The sequence below is a fragment of the Cylas formicarius genome, unplaced genomic scaffold (genome assembly GCF_029955315.1).
Source record: "Cylas formicarius isolate icCylForm1 unplaced genomic scaffold, icCylForm1.1 PGA_scaffold_1__22_contigs__length_36826433, whole genome shotgun sequence".
NCBI lineage: Eukaryota > Metazoa > Arthropoda > Insecta > Coleoptera > Brentidae > Cylas > Cylas formicarius.
The window spans coordinates 23,877,232-23,894,196 of NW_026844264.1; the positions used below are offsets into that span (position 1 = coordinate 23,877,232).

Here is a 16,965-nt window from a genome sequence, read left to right on the forward strand (position 1 = left end):
TGTAGCATAGCGACCTATAAGTAGTTGACTTAAATATTATGTGTGTATAATTTACAAAGTTACATTTGCGTTATAATTGTTCTTCTTGTTCTATTCTCACGTTAAGAAGGAAACGTAATTATTAATTATTGTACACAAACTGATTTCTAAAATAATTTTGTCATGAACGCAAAATGTTGCACTACTAAAATGTATGTCGTTTATGTAAATACAACCAGTTCTAAAAAAATTACCAATTCAAAGAAGCTCCAAAGATAAATATCTAGAATCGTCATATATATTTTGAGTTGCACATTCCTTTTCAGGTAATATCTGACCGACTCAGGTTCGGTCTCTCAAAGAGTACGAACATCCTACCTGTTTTTCTGCTTATATTTTTACCTAGATGCTTATCGCGGAATGGTTTATCACACCTATTTAAAATAGCTTTAAATTGTCGAACAAATGGTATTTCGGTTTGTCGATTCGCCTGGCGATAACTGTTTTTAAAGGGTTCCTACCGTTTCAATCTTAGTTTTGGTTAGTTTTAGTTAGTTTACTGTATTTAATACGCTATTAAAAATTGACCTTTCGTGGCGTTTAAGAAAATAATAAATATTTTGTGGTGTGTTTTGTGTTGCTAGCTATAAGTTGACTGAAATATCAATTCAATTGCAGAAAATATTTGAAGAATGTACATTTTATTAATATGCTGTTAGTTGTATACACAATAGAAATAATAGCTCCTTACAAATAAAAACGATTAAAAAAAAATATATTATTGGTATTGTGACGAGCGAGCCGAATGGACGCGACCAAGCCCTGGCACCCCTCCGTCTGCGTTCCAAGAACTCGGGATCGGAGCGAGATCACAGACGCCACCTCTACCGCGAGCAGATTGTGTAGCCCCGCGTTCTCCAGTTAGAGGCGAAATGGGAGACCATCGCGCAAATATAAATAGTCAACTCACATAAATAGACGTAATATAATTATTGTTCGCGTGTGACTTAGTTATTTTAGTCGAAATAAATTTTAAGTTTCGTTAAATTTTACGCCGTCTGTTTGATTTGCTCATTAGTAATTAAAACCCAACTATACCAATATCTATAATATTTCAATACGGGGTGTTTGAAATATTGTTTGCGCCCCGCTTAAGGCTGTACACCGTTGTAAAATATTTGATTTCTTTTTGATTTTGATATATTTTTTTGTTGGATTACTCTTTCAAAAACGCACTTAAACCTTATGTTTCTTATTTACATCATCTTAAAGTCATGGCCAAATGGGAGTAATTTTTGTAGTCAAATATCGAGAAGAGCTATTAGGAAAATGTCAACGAATTCTTATTCAGGGAGGGCTATATAAACCTTAACTATACTAATTTCCATGATGCTCGAATACATGACTCCTGAAGAATGTTTGTTTATAGCTCAATTTTGGTAATTCTTAAAACTAAATATGATTGGAGAGAATTAGATATCAATTAAGCAGACTTTACAGCGCCGAATTTTTTAATTAAAAAATAATTTTTAATTCTCATCTAATAATGAAAATAACAGAACTAACAAAATTGTTTGCTTTGTAAAATCAAGTTTGTCATGGAGAAGCTAATGTTCGACTGTCAAATTCACTCCCCAATTTATATTTTAATTGTGTGTATATCTTTCGAATACTAAGATTTATTAATGATGTTGTTTTAAGATGATAAAAATTAGATGTCCCTTAAAAAGTCTTTTTTGTCATTATTTTTGAAAATTGTATAATTAAAATTTGTAAGATCTTAAAGTCACATACAAAATAATCGCTATTTACAGGGTTTACAATATTTATTTTTTTAAAACATTAGAAACTTTGGTCATTGATCTAGTTACTTACTACTTACTTGCTTACTAAAAGTACTTCTCTATTTTCCACTTCAAAAAACGGTGTCAGTTAGCCATGACTTTAGTCGCTGCTACACGAAAAAACCGTTTCATTTCTTTTTAGTAAGATCTATCCAGCAAAAAAATTATCAAAATTCAACCATAAAGAAACAGTCTACAATAGTAATGCTTAAGCGAACTTCATGGAAATTAGTATAGTTAGGTTTTATGTAGTTGTTATGTTCTAGGTTTTATGTTTTATTATTAAAGATATCCTTAATAGCCTTTCGGGATATTTGACATCAACAATTAGTCCCAATTGGCCATCACTTTAGGTTGATCTAAAAAGAAACTAAGATTTTGGTGCATTTTTAAGAGATCTATCCGACAAAAAAAAATCCAACGATGTACAGCCTTAAGCGGTGAGTAAACGATATTGTAAATTCCCTGTATCGAAACATTATAGAACTTGGTATATTTGGGTTCTAAGTACTCCTGAATAAGAATTCGTTGCCATTTTTTCCCTAATAGTACTTCTCTTTTATATCTCTTTTATTAAATAGTCCCAGCTGGCCTTGATTTTAAGTTGAACAAATAAACAAAATATAGTTTTGGTGCATTTTTCAGAAATCTATCCAACGAAAAAAAATCAAAATATCCATAAACAAAGATTTCCCAACGGTGTGCAGTTCTGGGACACACTGTATACTGACGATAGAGATGTAGAGTTAGACAGTGTTAAACAAACGAGTGAATGGAAAAGTTTATCAACGTGCTGCATACTATATTTCTTATAAAAGTATTAGTTTTTAATTACATTGTTGTTCAACAGCACGAATACATTTACTGAGTTACGTGTGACGTGACGTCAGAACTGGCCAACGTTAAATTACCATCGGCTAATAAAATCTTCCGAAAACATCCGATCGGTTCCAGAGTGGTCCGCAGTAGTCAACGAGGCTCGCGTCGTGTCTTCTGGGAAGTATTACACTGATAAAAAAAGTAAAATTACTCACTAGATCGGCTATATGCCCGACAAGCATTTTAAAACTACATCTTGTCAAAATCTACATTCGGCTTGTAATTTCACATTTTCATATTATAATTTAAATTTAACACTAAGAATTCACTTAGAAATTTTCTACTTGTTTATCTTTCTTTTCTACCAAATAATATCAAATGTCCATGGAAATGCTAATGATACTGCAATTAATTGGTTTCAAACAAGTAACGAGTCAACTATATTTGTAATTTCTTCCCAGTTCTAAATCTAAAGTCAGAAGTAAACGAAATAAAAAATTAGTAATGTCTTGTGTAGAGTCGAACTTTCAACTCACCTTGTATATCTCTTGGAGTCGAGTGTATTTTTGTAATTAAGATAATTATCAATTTTAGTTCTATAATTCAATTCATCTTCCGAAAACATCTTTGGTTATGTTGTTTGACATCTCGCTAGATTTGCATAATTCGTATTTGTAATTGTTAGCTGTCAACAGGCAAAGTAAAACAAAGGGGTTCGTGTTTTATCGTACTTTTAATATTCCAACCAATATTGACGATATATATGTGGAATAGGGATATTCCCTTTCGTCCTGTTCGACTTTCCACGATTTCGAGACTTTCCGATTGCTGGAGAGTATGAGTTGGTCTTATGCCTTCCAATTAGATCCATATAGGAGCCAGCCAGTTATTATATTGAAAGCATTTCAGCGAGGACGGTACCTCGTTATTTGGACCAAAGAGTGAGATGGTGAAATAAGTATCTGACTTAGTTTACTCGTCTGTGATAACTATAATAATAAAAAATACCATCTAGTCAAGACTAAATTCTAGAGTGTTCTCATTATTAAATTGGTTAAGTGTTGGATCTCAAGAATTAGGAGTTTCACATTCAAACAACTTCTGAGTGAGCACGTAGCAAATCTAATTGCACCATTAACTCAATCTTAATTTATGTGTATATATAATTTTTTAGTGAGTACTTTTGGTACTTTTGTAATATTATTAGAAGAAATACTCCCTTCATTATGAATTGTGCAGAGAAATAAAAAGTCTTATAAAAAAGTGATAATAAAGCTGATGTTTACAAAACTGAAAATAGTCTCAGGAGTGAGATAAAACACTTTTGGTCTTTTGTTTCTAGTAAAAAGAAAAATAACTCTTTCCTCGGTATAATATATTCCAATAATTCTAAGGCCTGTAAGACTAGTGATATATCTGAGCTTTTTTCAGGATATCTTAATAGTCTACGTTAATAATAAAAATCCACCGCTGGTAGACGTGAGTGGAGAAAGTGGTGGTGCATCAGGCATTATCATAAGTTATATTACAAAAGAGCAGACAAAAACTGCATTGTTAACTAAATTGTTAATATTAAAAAAGGCTCTAGTCCTGACAAAAATGTGTGTGCATCTATACAATATCCATTGTATCTGTTGTATAATAAATATCTGAACTGCGTAGTCTATCCATAAAGATGGCAGTGTGCTCAGATTATCCGAATTTTCAAGTCGGTAAGGTCTTCGAATCAAGATTCTTCAAGAGCTCTTCTTTTCATCGAGTGGTCGTTTGCTTGTGGGACAGCATGGATTTTATAAAAAGTGTTTAGTGGTAATCAATCTAGTACCATATACCTAGTACAGTAAGTATATTTTGAAATCGTTTGATGTAGGTATACCGATTTCTCTAAAGCGTTCGATAAAGTTCGATACTGCTTAAGAAAATAGACTTTTTCGGTGTGCACGGATCACTTTGTGCTCTGTTGGCTTCTTATCTATCGAGACTTACGGAGTTTGTGGCCCTACAGTGCGCCACAGGGTTCGTACTCAATGGCATTGCTTTTCTTAATTTTCACACATGATGGACGCGGATGGCCTTAAATTGCGAAAAAACCGAAAAGTGCAAGTTAATTATTTTCTAACGTGCCAGCACAGCGCCATTAAACACTTCTTCTTCTTCTTTGACGGCCTTATCCGTTCCGGATGTTGGCTATCATCATGGCTATTCTTATTTTGTTGGCTGCCGCGCGGAACAGATCGACGGAAGTCACGCCAAACCATTTTCTCAAGTTAGCGAGCCAGGATATTCTCCTTCTACCTGGTCCTCTTCTTCCTTCCACTTTACCTTGCAGGAACAGCTGTAGTAGGCGATATTTGACGGGGTTTCTCATAATATGGCCCAAATACTCAAGTTTGCGTTGTTTTATGGTATTCATGAGAGTTAATTGGCAGTTCATTCTTCTGAGGACCACCTCGTTGGTGACTCGGTCCATCCATGAAACTCTCAGGAGTCTTCGATAGATCCACAGCTCAAAACTCCTTATCCTTTTTTCTGTTGCTTCGGACAACGTCCAAGCCTCGGCCCCGTACAACAACACTGAGAAGACATAGCAGTTTATGATTCTCTTCTTGAGTGCCATATTGAAGTCTCGACTGCAGAGAAAGCGCCTCATTTGTGTGAATATTGTTCTGGCCTTTTCTATTCTGCACTTTATTTCTTTGGAGTGGTCCCACGATTCATTGATGTTACAGCCAAGGTAGGTGAAGCTGTTCACTCTCTCGATGGTTTCGTCTTTACAATACAGCACACCGTGTTGATTAATAGATTTACTTGTAACCATGTATTTAGTCTTTTTGATATTCAGTTCCAACCCATATTGTTCGCTTGTGTGTGTAACCCTGTTGATAAGTTCTTGCAGTCCCTCCAAGCTGTCGGCCAATAGAACCGTGTCATCTGCATATCTGATGTTGTTAATTACTTCGCCGTTTACTTTAACACCGTCTGTAGTGTCTTCTAGTGCCTCCTTGAATATTTTCTCAGAGTAGAGATTGAACAACAAGGGTGACAAAATGCAACCCTGTCGGACACCACGCTTAATTTCCAAGGCTTTTGATTCATCATTTCCAAGCCTGATGGTTGCTTTCTGGTTCCAGTAAAGATTAGAGATGATTCTTATGTCCTTTCCATCCAAGCCCGTTTCATGTAGGACTCTTACCATTGTCTCGTGTTGGCAACGATCGAAAGCCTTAGCATAGTCTATAAAGCACATGTGAACGTCGCAATTCATATCCCTACATCGCTGAATAAGGACCTGTATTGCAAACAATGCTTCTCGAGTTCCCAAGCCATTGCGAAACCCGAACTGCGATTCGCCCATGTGTTCTTCGCATTTTTTATACAGGCGGGCATGAATTACCTTAAGAAAGATTTTTAACACGTGTGACATAAGGCTGATGGTACGGTAGTCACCGCACGATTTGGGGCTGGTTTTTTTTGGTATGGTGAGAAACGATGAAACAAGCCAGTCAGTCGGGATCGTGCCACTTTCATATATATTATTAAATAATGACGTCAAGGTGGTAATACAGTGTTGATCCATAATCTTTAGTACTTCCGATGATATATAGTCGGGACCAGGTGATTTTCTGGTTTTAGCGATTTCAATGGCAAATTTAACTTCATCCATTGATATAACTGGCCCTTCCATATTCTTTGCTTGCTCAGGTTTCACTGGACGTTGATCGTCTTTGAAGAGTTCAAGTATGTATTTCTGCCATGCTTTTAGTTTTTCGTTCACCTCACAGATAAATTTCCCCTGTTCATCCATAATGTTTTCTGGTGTTCTTTTTCGATGTCTGCCTGAAACTTGTTTGATTTTTTTGTACATATTAAACGTGTCATGCCTACGGTCAAGTTCTTCTATCTCCTGACATTGCTCAATCATCCATCTTTTTTTAGCTTCTCTAATTTCCTTTTTAATGGCGTTATGAATCTGTCGATACTCTGTGGTGTTCGTAGTTTTTACTTTCCTTCTGTCCTCCATCATCTTTAAGATCTTGTCGGTCATCCACTGTTTCTTCTTTTGCTGATTTTTGTCAGAAGTCAGATGTTGATCACAAGCTTGGGTCACTGAATCCCTGAAAGTTGTCCACGTTCTCTCTATCTGAGTATCATCTAGTGGTGTCTTTTGTAGTTTTTCACTTATTGTCTTTTCCACTGCCTGTTGTATTTCCTTGTCTTGGAGTTTGTCGATGTCATATTTTTTCTTATTCTGTGTGGTTCGGGTGATATGAGCTTTTCGTGGTTTAGCTCTTAGTACACATACTATGGGAGTGTGATCGGATGGAACGTCAGCCCCTGGGTAAGATTTGACAGAGACTAAACTGTTTCGAAATCTCTGGTTGATTAGGATAAAATCTATTTGATTTCTTACGATGTTATCTGGCTTGTCCGCTGGGGCTTTCCAAGTGTACAAACGTCTTGGTGGGAGTTTGAACCATGTGTTCGTTATTATCATACTTTCTTCTCTGCAGAACTGTACGAGTCTATCTCCTCTTTCATTTCTCTTTCCCAACCCAAAGTCACCCACTATATCATCCTCTTTTCCGCGTCCCACTTTGGCATTGAAATCCCCCATTATTAAGTTTACCTCTCTTGCTTTAACGTTCTTAAGCACTTCTTTTATTTGAGCATAGAAGTCTTCCACTACTTCTTCACTTTTGTCCGATGTGGGGGCATATATTTGAATGAGATTTATGTTAAAAGGTTCTCCTCTGAGCTTTAGCAAAATAACTCTGTCACAGTATGGCAGACAACTAATAATTGAAGACTTCAACTTTTTATTTATGATGAAACCAACACCCCCTAAATGGTGTCTCTCACTGTTTCCAGCATAGTAGACTATGTGATCTTCCATTTGACATTCTCCGTTTCCTGGCCATCTCATCTCACTGATACCCATCACGTCAATATTCAATCTGTTCATTTCGTTTATTGTGTTATAGATCTTTCCTGCCTCAAACATACTTCTGATATTCCAGGTGCAAATTTTCAGTGCTGGCCGGGAGATTCTTCGCACCCTCTGACCATTGAAGGTCTGCCCGGGACTGAGGGCCGTTTTTGAATATTTTCCAGCCATGAAGATTTTCCTGGGAAAAGGTTAGTGTAGTGGTTTTCCTTTGCCTTCTACACCGCTGTACAAACGCCGTTTCAGTGAATGCCACTACGCCGTCTGTTGTCTGAAACACAGCCAAATATTGTTTCTCAAACTATCGCCCGTGTTCAGTTTTGAGACAACCAGCTGCCGTTGCTCAGTGCTAGTTTTGGTCCGCCCCAAGTATTTCATTTCCTCGGTACCACTCATATCTGAGAGGCATTCCCCTATCCGCCACCTGGGGAGGCGCCCGATGGGGGACTAGCAACCCCACACGGGGTTTTATTTGATATTCGAAGGCCACATTGATAAAAGAGTTGCGAAAGCCAAGGGGATGCTTGGTTTACTATGGCGAAGGGTTTTGAGTCAGTTACTGCTGTTTTTACACTCTACCAATCGCTAGTGCGACCAGTTTTGGAGTTCTCTGCCACGGTTTGGAATCCTTTCCACATAAAGTACCAGCTTGTAGCCATTATCAATCTATTAATCTATGAATAACAACACTACAGAAACCATGAGCATATCAAAGCAAAAGCAAACTAACCAAAACTATAATCTTAAAACTTTACTTTTTATAAAACTTCTGGATTCCTCCTACGTCGGTGTCTGTTGGCTTCCTCAGAGCTTGACTGAAACTGGAACGAAATTAACCGACGCAGGAGGAATCCGGAAGTTTTATAAAAAGTATTACAGTAGCCTGTGGACTTAAAACTTTGTTTGTTGATACATACGTATGTGAACTTTTTATGTGGATTTGAAACTGATACACCCCGTATGACGTCACAGCGAAGTTGTGGAGGTGGAGAAATTCACCCACATCAAACAGCCGTCGTTTTATTTTTCTACCGTAAATTTCGTAATCGTCTCCGAATCGTATCAATCGCCAGCACTAATCCGCGCACAAGGCGTATCCATATTTCATAAGGTTTACTTTGGTCCAACCCTTTCGAAAGCATCACCGAAATAACTTAATTAAAAATTTAATTAAATATTTGATCGCCCCTGTCCTGGTCCGTCCGTTCTTGATTTAATTTCGCTCGCCCAAGCGACATATCAATTAAGGTAATAAAAATATTATCGAATGGAACAGTTTCGAAAAACGCTGGATGCAGCTGCCGACTCCGACCGAGGGAGAACGAGAGAGAGGAGAGACAATTCGGAGATATTTATGACACCCCAAATATGCTCATAATTTAACCCCTCCGTAGGCATCTCATTGCCCGAGGGGTGCGCGGGGCCGCATGAAAACGAAAGGGTTGGTCGGTTCGTTAAAACGGGCTCACTTTAATCAATTGCGTGTACAGCCGCGCCAAGTTTCTAATTCTCGAAAAATACGAATGGGAGAATTGTCACCGGTGAAGAAGCTGAAAATATGCTAAATTTGTACTTTGTTTTTACGATTTTTTGCTCTTTGGAAGAAAGAAAAATTTTTTGAAAAAGGGACTTTGAAACTGTGAAAGTTTGAACATTCAAACACCTCAATCTTAACGAAGTTCTTGAAAATACAATTATTTGAAATTGCTGAAGTAAAAATTAAAGAAATCATGCGATAGTTTAGTCTTATCGCAGTTTCATTTATATAATTGAAATTGCTATTAAAGTGGCTATTCGAAAATCCAATAATACACAGAGCATCTCATTTAAGAAAATTGAGAGTATAATTTTTCGAAACGTGGCAACACTGCGTATTTTAAATTTGATCATTGCCTAGAGAAAAGTATAATTTTCGTAAAAATAATAGATGGAAAAAAGTTATACATTTCGTTGAATTTGTCTTTGAAAGGACTATCGAAAAATGCAACAAAATGTAGGGTTTTCTATTTTAAAAAATATAACTTTGTTTTACCACCCTGTATATAAAAAACTGACGATTAGGAATATAAAAAAAAGTTCATTTTAATAAAACCAACTTTTGTATTTATTTTTTTTGTAACGCCAGTAGGTTTCGAGATAAGGTATAGACCCGTCTTAAACGTCCCGGTTTTCTCAAGTACGGTGCAAGACTACGGAATTATTGTGTCCGCTATCAGATCAGAAGGAGCTTGGGTGCTTTAACGTGGAGACAAGACGGCATTATCATTTCTTAGTATTATTTAATAAAATAATCAGTAAAAGTAAAGTGTGTAAAGTCTTGAAAAAATTAAATGTAGATGTATGATGCCCACAATTTGAATTTGAGTCATAAATATGGTATCGCGTCCCCCTTCTTACCAAACATAATTTTTTAAGAGATCATTGTCCTACTGGTCTATGTAAATTATACTGTTAAAGATTTACATCCTATAACTTTTTCTTTGTTATATATTTTTGATTATATAAGTAAATTAACCGAATGCTAGGTACATATATTGCCATGAATATTTCTTCTTTTGTTCTGCCTTAACTGTTAAGTATACCGAACAAATTCGTTCTTACCTGTACTAATACAGAATGAACAACACCGGTATAAGTGACAGTTCAAAATACAACCTTCATTCAGTGAAGAAAATGATTTTCGCACCTAGTAGTGTGCACACGCTGTAAAAATCACTAGATGCAGGCAATGGCGACCACCAAGTACACGACCACAAGACCATAATGACATCTAACGTTGCTGCTTGATTTGAGGCATCCTATGCTATTAATAGCTTAATGGAATTTTGTGGACGAGATGATATACTGTTCTGCTGTACATTTACCCTAAGAGGTTTGACGTTCTTAATCTAAACTTACTTTTTTTTATAATCGCCGTCGTACTTCTCTCTGAATTTTTGTAAGCTTGATTCAATTGGGTGGTCTTCGTCGAAGGTGAACTTTTTTATTACTTCCAATTTTTGATGTAACTGTTGTGGATTCGTGTTGTGTGCAATCTAATCTGATAAAAATTGAACAAAACCATTAAGAAAGTCCCTGATTTTCTAAGAAGTCCCATTTGCGCGTTGCCAAGTTAAATTAAAAATAAATGATCACAAAACTCGATATTTCAAGAATAATTTCTAAAAAAGAAAAATAGGATTTGTTCTTTAGTTATTTCGTCATCATCAGCATTGCTTCCAGTTTTGCAAATATCACGTTAATTTTGGCATAAAATTGACGCACATTTTTATTATGCGCTTGTTTTAAGACTTTCCAAATATCTTGTCAAAACATGCATAGAAATAAAAATAACGTAGATTGCGATAAGGAATTGGGTTATGCTCCAAATCAAAGGGTTGATCCAATTATTCGAGTAGCTCGTTCCAGTTCGCAAGGGGCACAACAAAAGGAAGACAGGCAGGTAATATCTTAATGAAATCCGAGAAATGTTGATCAATAGAACTTAAATAGGGAACATCACTCACATAGCTAGGGCTTAATTAAACCGCGGAATTGTCTTGTATGTTTTTCACTTTAATTAAAGCCAATTAAACTATAACATTTCCGATTTAATCAAGTTTCGAAGTGGAATTTGTTAATTATGCTTTTAAATTGAACGCGTCACGTCGTTTAGATTTATGAATATCAAATGTTCGAGAGTTTGGAGCCGAACTTTATGAGATTCTTTCGGAAATTGCTTATTTAATCGAAACCACTGCGTAAAGTACGCTCGAAACAAAGCGGAGCTCAGATCTACATTGAATTTAAACGACTTGTTATAAAAATCAGAGATATTTACTATAGGTACTACAACGTCAATAATCAAAATCGAATAGAAAGGTATTGATTAAATTTCATTGAGAATTAGTAAAATATTTCTCATACACGGTTTTCCAAAATAGACAATATTTTAGAGGGCGATAGATACCTTGTTAAAAAATATGAAATGCAGAGTTTTTAAGATACACAGATTATTTTTTTAAAGTTGAAATAAACAAATGTTCACTCGATTCTGTTGAAATTTGGAAATTTAAGAGTATTAAGAAACCAATTCCTAATCGATTAAAATTATTAAGTTTTGAGCAAAAATTGCCTAATGATTGCGCATTTACGATTTTATTTCTTAAATCTTTTATTGTTTCTATGGGGTAGAAGCACTTGTGATTTTTTTAAAATTGGAGTAAAAAATATTTCTTTTCTACTAGCTACTCTAAAATATCCAAATATGCGTTAATGATGAGTGAGCAAAATTTCTCCTTCAAAACTCTCGTGAGTAAATTCGAGCAATTATTTCCATTACTTTAATCACTGGTTGAGAGGGTACTGGATATTTTTCGTAGATATTTATAACACTGATGGTATTTTGCCATTTGCCAGTAATACAAGAAAGAAAACCAGGTCGTACTAAGTAACTCAGTGAATGTATCGGTGCTGTTTTGCAAAAGTGGACCCAAAAACAAATAGTCGTATAAAAAGTATAGTTGCAGTACATAAATTTCTTAGGCTCGTGACTAAAGAGTCGTTTATTAAATTTGTTGCAAAATATGCTATTTTAAACGAGCATTAAATGATTTTTTTCCACTGTCTTTAATATTCACAGCTCACTAGATAGCAAGAGTTATAGACGGTAGTCAGAAAAGGTGTGTTTCATTTTTTAAAAAATCAAATTAATTCAAAATAATTTTAAACCTTATATTCTTTTATCTTATCGAACATTAATTGAAACAATTTCTTTAAATAATAAGCGTAGGTTCGGAGAAAGCTTATTTTACAAGATATGTCTTTTTTACAATTTGTTGAGCAGTTTTTGCCCGATTTTGTTGAAATTTCGCAGCATAATATATAATGATAAAGGGCTAATTTTGCTTTAACTAGATTTAATTTTCTTGACTCTTGAGTTGCTTGCGTATCTTGCCTCGTTTTCGAGTGACTAAATAAAAACCATGAAAATTGAACATTCACTGTATGGACCTTTTGATCACAATAAACTTAGTTCTAAAAAATGAACACTAAAGAAAATGATGAAAGAAAACCACCACCAACTTAATTGTAGTCATATGTATTGCACTTTGGAAACTAAGCATTTGTGAATCTACGTTCGTATCACCTACAATTTATATTGTCCACTTTTAAATTAAAATGTTTTTTAAATTTTTTGTTCACAAATGTAGTACAATTACTTTTTAAAATTTATTTAAGGGGTGATGTTGATTTAGAATCGGTTGATATAAAATGTAATTTTCTTAAAATTGTTCTATATATCCCCGTCCGAAATTAAGCTTAAAATGTCCGTTAAATTTTACGTCATAGATTAAACGGTTTCCTACTAGTTTGTCGAACGTTGTGCGCGTCGGCCTGGAAATAAAACTTTGAACGTCAATTTGTCGTGTCTGCATTATTGATGGGATCCGGGGACACTTTCCTTAATGTCATTATCATGTTTGAGTCCTGGAGTCTCGTATTGATATACGCGTATGAAAATTCTTCCCCAAACTATTCGGGGCTACGTAATTAAGCTTATTTAATTAAACTGACAGCTGACTAATACCCGTTATCCCTCCATAAATTGAAGTTTCGTGTTTACACCGACACCGACTATATAATGATACCGTAACATTTTCGAAGTTTCGGAGGAGGGGCATTATCAAACTTTTAATCTCTTCACTAAGTGCATAACTTTTAAAGGCATTTTATTAGGACGTTCTACGTATAAATATACAACGAAATCAATTTGGCGAATGAACGGGGCCTCGGCTGAAGAATTTATGGCTTTTTTATTAGTCGCAACCAGTCATGTATTATGTACCATATTAAATTTATGGGGGGGAAAGCTGATGCTATCCGGGTACTGTAGGCGTTTCCGTACCGAATTGGGTAAGTCGTAAAGAAAACTTTTCACTTCAAACCGTCGAAGATGCAATGGAATTTTGAATATACAGGATGCTGAACGATTTTTGTTCAACCACTTGTCGAAAGGATTGGGATGTAATCGAAAAGTGGAAAATCAAAATCAAGAAAATTTAATAACGCATTGATAATATTACCAGCAGACAACTTAACTATAAGAAGTTTGTATCTGTAACTGAAAGTTAACTTTTTTATTACTTTGAATTTTTGATGTAACAAAACTATTAAGAAAGTCCTTGATTTTCTCAGAAGTCCCATTTGCGCGTTGCCAAGTTAATTTAAAAATAAGTGATCACAAAACTCGATATTTCAAGAATAATTTCTAAAAAAAAAAAAATAGGATTTGTGTTTTAGTTATTTCCCATCATTAGGGCTTCAGTTTTTGCAAATATCACCAGTCATGTATTATGTACCATATTAAATTTATGGGGGGGAAAGCTGATGCTATCCGTTTACTGTAGGCGTTTCCGTACCGAATTGGGTAAGTCGTAAAGGAAACTTTTCACTTCAAACCGTCGAAGATGCAATGGAATTTTGAATATACAGGATGCTGAACGATTTTTGTTCAATCACTTGTCGAAAGCAATGGGATGTAATCGAAAAATGGAAAATCAAAATCAAGAAAATTTAATAACGCATTGATAATATTACCAGCAGACAACTTAACTATAAGACGTTTGTATCTGTAACTGAAGGAGAATGGCTCGAACCACGGCACTGGTTAAAAAAGATGCGTTATAAAAAATTGAAAAATAATATCCATATCATATGTTTGACCGAGAGTTTCTATACAAGATTAAAAATTCCCAGGCCCGCCCAAAGTAAAGTTTTGGTCTCTGCGTAATAATAAACAACAACCAACCAACGTCCTAAAAAAAATGCAGGTACTTATTACATCCACATATGTGGCTCTAATGTATGGAGAACATTTTTTTGTTGTTTTTTTCTCAATGGAGGACTATTAAGTAAGAAAAGTAAGAATCAGAGACAATGATTAACATCTATATATATATATATATATATATATATATATATATATATATATATATATATATATATATATATATATATATATATATATATATATATATATATATATATATATATATATATATATATATATATATATATATATATATATATATATATATATATATATATATATATATATATATATATATATATATATATATATATATATATATATATATATATATATATATATATATATAGAGAGAGAGAGAGAGAGAGAGAGAGAGAGAGAGTAGAGGAGGCACTCCTGCTTGTAGAAGAAAACGAAGATCTTTCGCCGTACATAATGAATCTGAAGACACTGCCTGAAAAATGCCTACTTTATGTACAACGAGAAAATATACCGACAAGTAAATGGAACAGCAATGAGATCATTCCTCTCACCTGTGATTGCCAACCTCTTCATGATTTACTTCGAAAAAAAAGCAATAGAGAAGGCAAATTTGAAGCCAAAACTATGGACAAGGTACGTTGATGACGTATTTGTTGTATGGCCTTTCGGCAAGGAGGAGCTTTTGAAATTCCTAGAACATCTGAATTCCACTCACCCAAGGATTCAATTTACAATAGAACTTGAAGAGGATAACAGTCTGCCCTTTTTAGATATGCACGTCACCAGGACCGAAGATGGACACTTGGAACACACTGTCTATAGAAAACCAACACACACCAATAAATATCTGAACTCTAAATTTCATCACCTCCCATCACAGATACATTCTGACCCGGCCTCGGACGCCTCGAATGTTCCACCCCTCTCTCTACCAGTCGCTGCGTTGTTCGCTAGGAGTCAGTGGAAAAGGGAAGTCGGAGCGCGCTAATATATAGACGTTATATAAATTATTTGTAGTGTGTAGATAGTGACTTTGTTATTTTTGACGCAAATAATTTTAAATTCCAAGTTAAGTTACAATTTTGACTCGGTTTAAAAACGTAACATATATTTTTCTAATTAATGTTCGTTTCTTTGCTTTCAGGTAACGATAGAAAGGATCGGTTTCAATCAGGTATGTTATTTATAATTTTATGTATATAAATTGTTTATTATCGTGGATGATAAGCCGATTTGCATGAAGAAATCGTGCTATTGCTGTACATATTTGTGGCCAACCACGTATTTCCATTGCAATTTGGTCCTGGGAAATTTTTTCGTTATGCTTAAGCAATTTTCTGTAGTGTTGGATTGTACAAGGGCAAGTATTTTTTTCTTAGCTAAAGCTTAGGTGACTTTATTTTAGCATACATTATTGCCAATCTGTGTTTCTAAGAATAAAAATCGGTTGCATATCTGATGACAGGTGCAGGAGTTATTCGCTGAATAATAAAGTTAAATAATATAAAAATATCTAACTCGATATCGTCTTAACTTGAAACCATATAAAATTTGTCAATATGGCACAAATAATACAATTTCTAACATGTCACAGGTAATTTTTAAATTAATAATTGCAGGTAATTTCGGATAATTCCAAAAAATTGCATTATGTAGTATAGCAAATTAAAAACCTCTCCTATTCGCTGCTACTAGCTCAATCCCAATGTTTAAATAGCTTTATCCAACTATGTAGGTTATATTTGAAGTTTTGTAAAAACGGAACGTAGAAATTTTGGAGGCTTTTGACTCTCTTTTATCAAGTGATCCAGTGTTGCCGATTATATTGAAAAATATCCATAGCTTTCTCGTTTTTAAATGAGACAACCTATATTTTGTTATTTTTTGGCTTCGTTATCAATTATTTCTAATCATTTTTGTAAAATATTTTATCACGATTTTGTATAAATATTATTCGATTACTCGATAAGAAACTATTAAAAACGAAAGCGATAATCCGCAGCGAACATTCGAATTCTTTAAATAAAAGAGCAATGAGAATTTGAATCCAGCTTTGTTTCATCCGAGACATTTGAGATTAAGTAATTAGGTATCTTGAGATTCGCTTCTACAAGAATGATCTGGAAGTGCTAACCCCTCCGAAAATGCAGCAATATACTGAGATCCCGTTTAAAAAATCAAAGTTCTTGCTACAGTTTTAGCTATGCGGCAACACTGCCCTCAAATGCCTCATAATGTATGAGGCATCCGTACATTTTTTAAAGACCCAGATGAGTCTCAATCATTATAATAAATAATACATAGATGTGTATACGAAGTCCAAGGAATGAATTCTACTCTTATACAGGGTGTTTTCTGATTGAATGTCATTCATTAAAGGGGCGATTTTTGGGTCTATTTTAAATAGGAAAATTTAAAAAATAAAAAAAATAATATGAACATATGTCCTAGACGTTTTAACTTTTGAGATGCGGGGTGGTAAAGTTTTCAATATTAAAATATATTTTTTAATGCCACCTTACGCCACTGATTTCTCGTCAAATAAAAATTAATCTTACAATCTCCAATCATTTCTACCGAAATGT

General features: G+C 34.6%; 1 protein-coding gene across 2 annotated transcripts in view; it reads left to right on the forward strand.

Moving 5' to 3' along the window:
• LOC132697193 (LIM domain only protein 3) overlaps positions 1-16,965 on the forward strand; it is a 304,634-nt gene that overhangs the window by 22,011 nt on the left and 265,658 nt on the right. For both annotated transcript variants that reach the window (XM_060662501.1, XM_060662499.1), the window contains exon 2: positions 15,525-15,554. The gene's annotated coding sequence lies outside the window, so the exon portion shown is untranslated. The remainder of the gene's footprint in view (positions 1-15,524; positions 15,555-16,965) is intronic.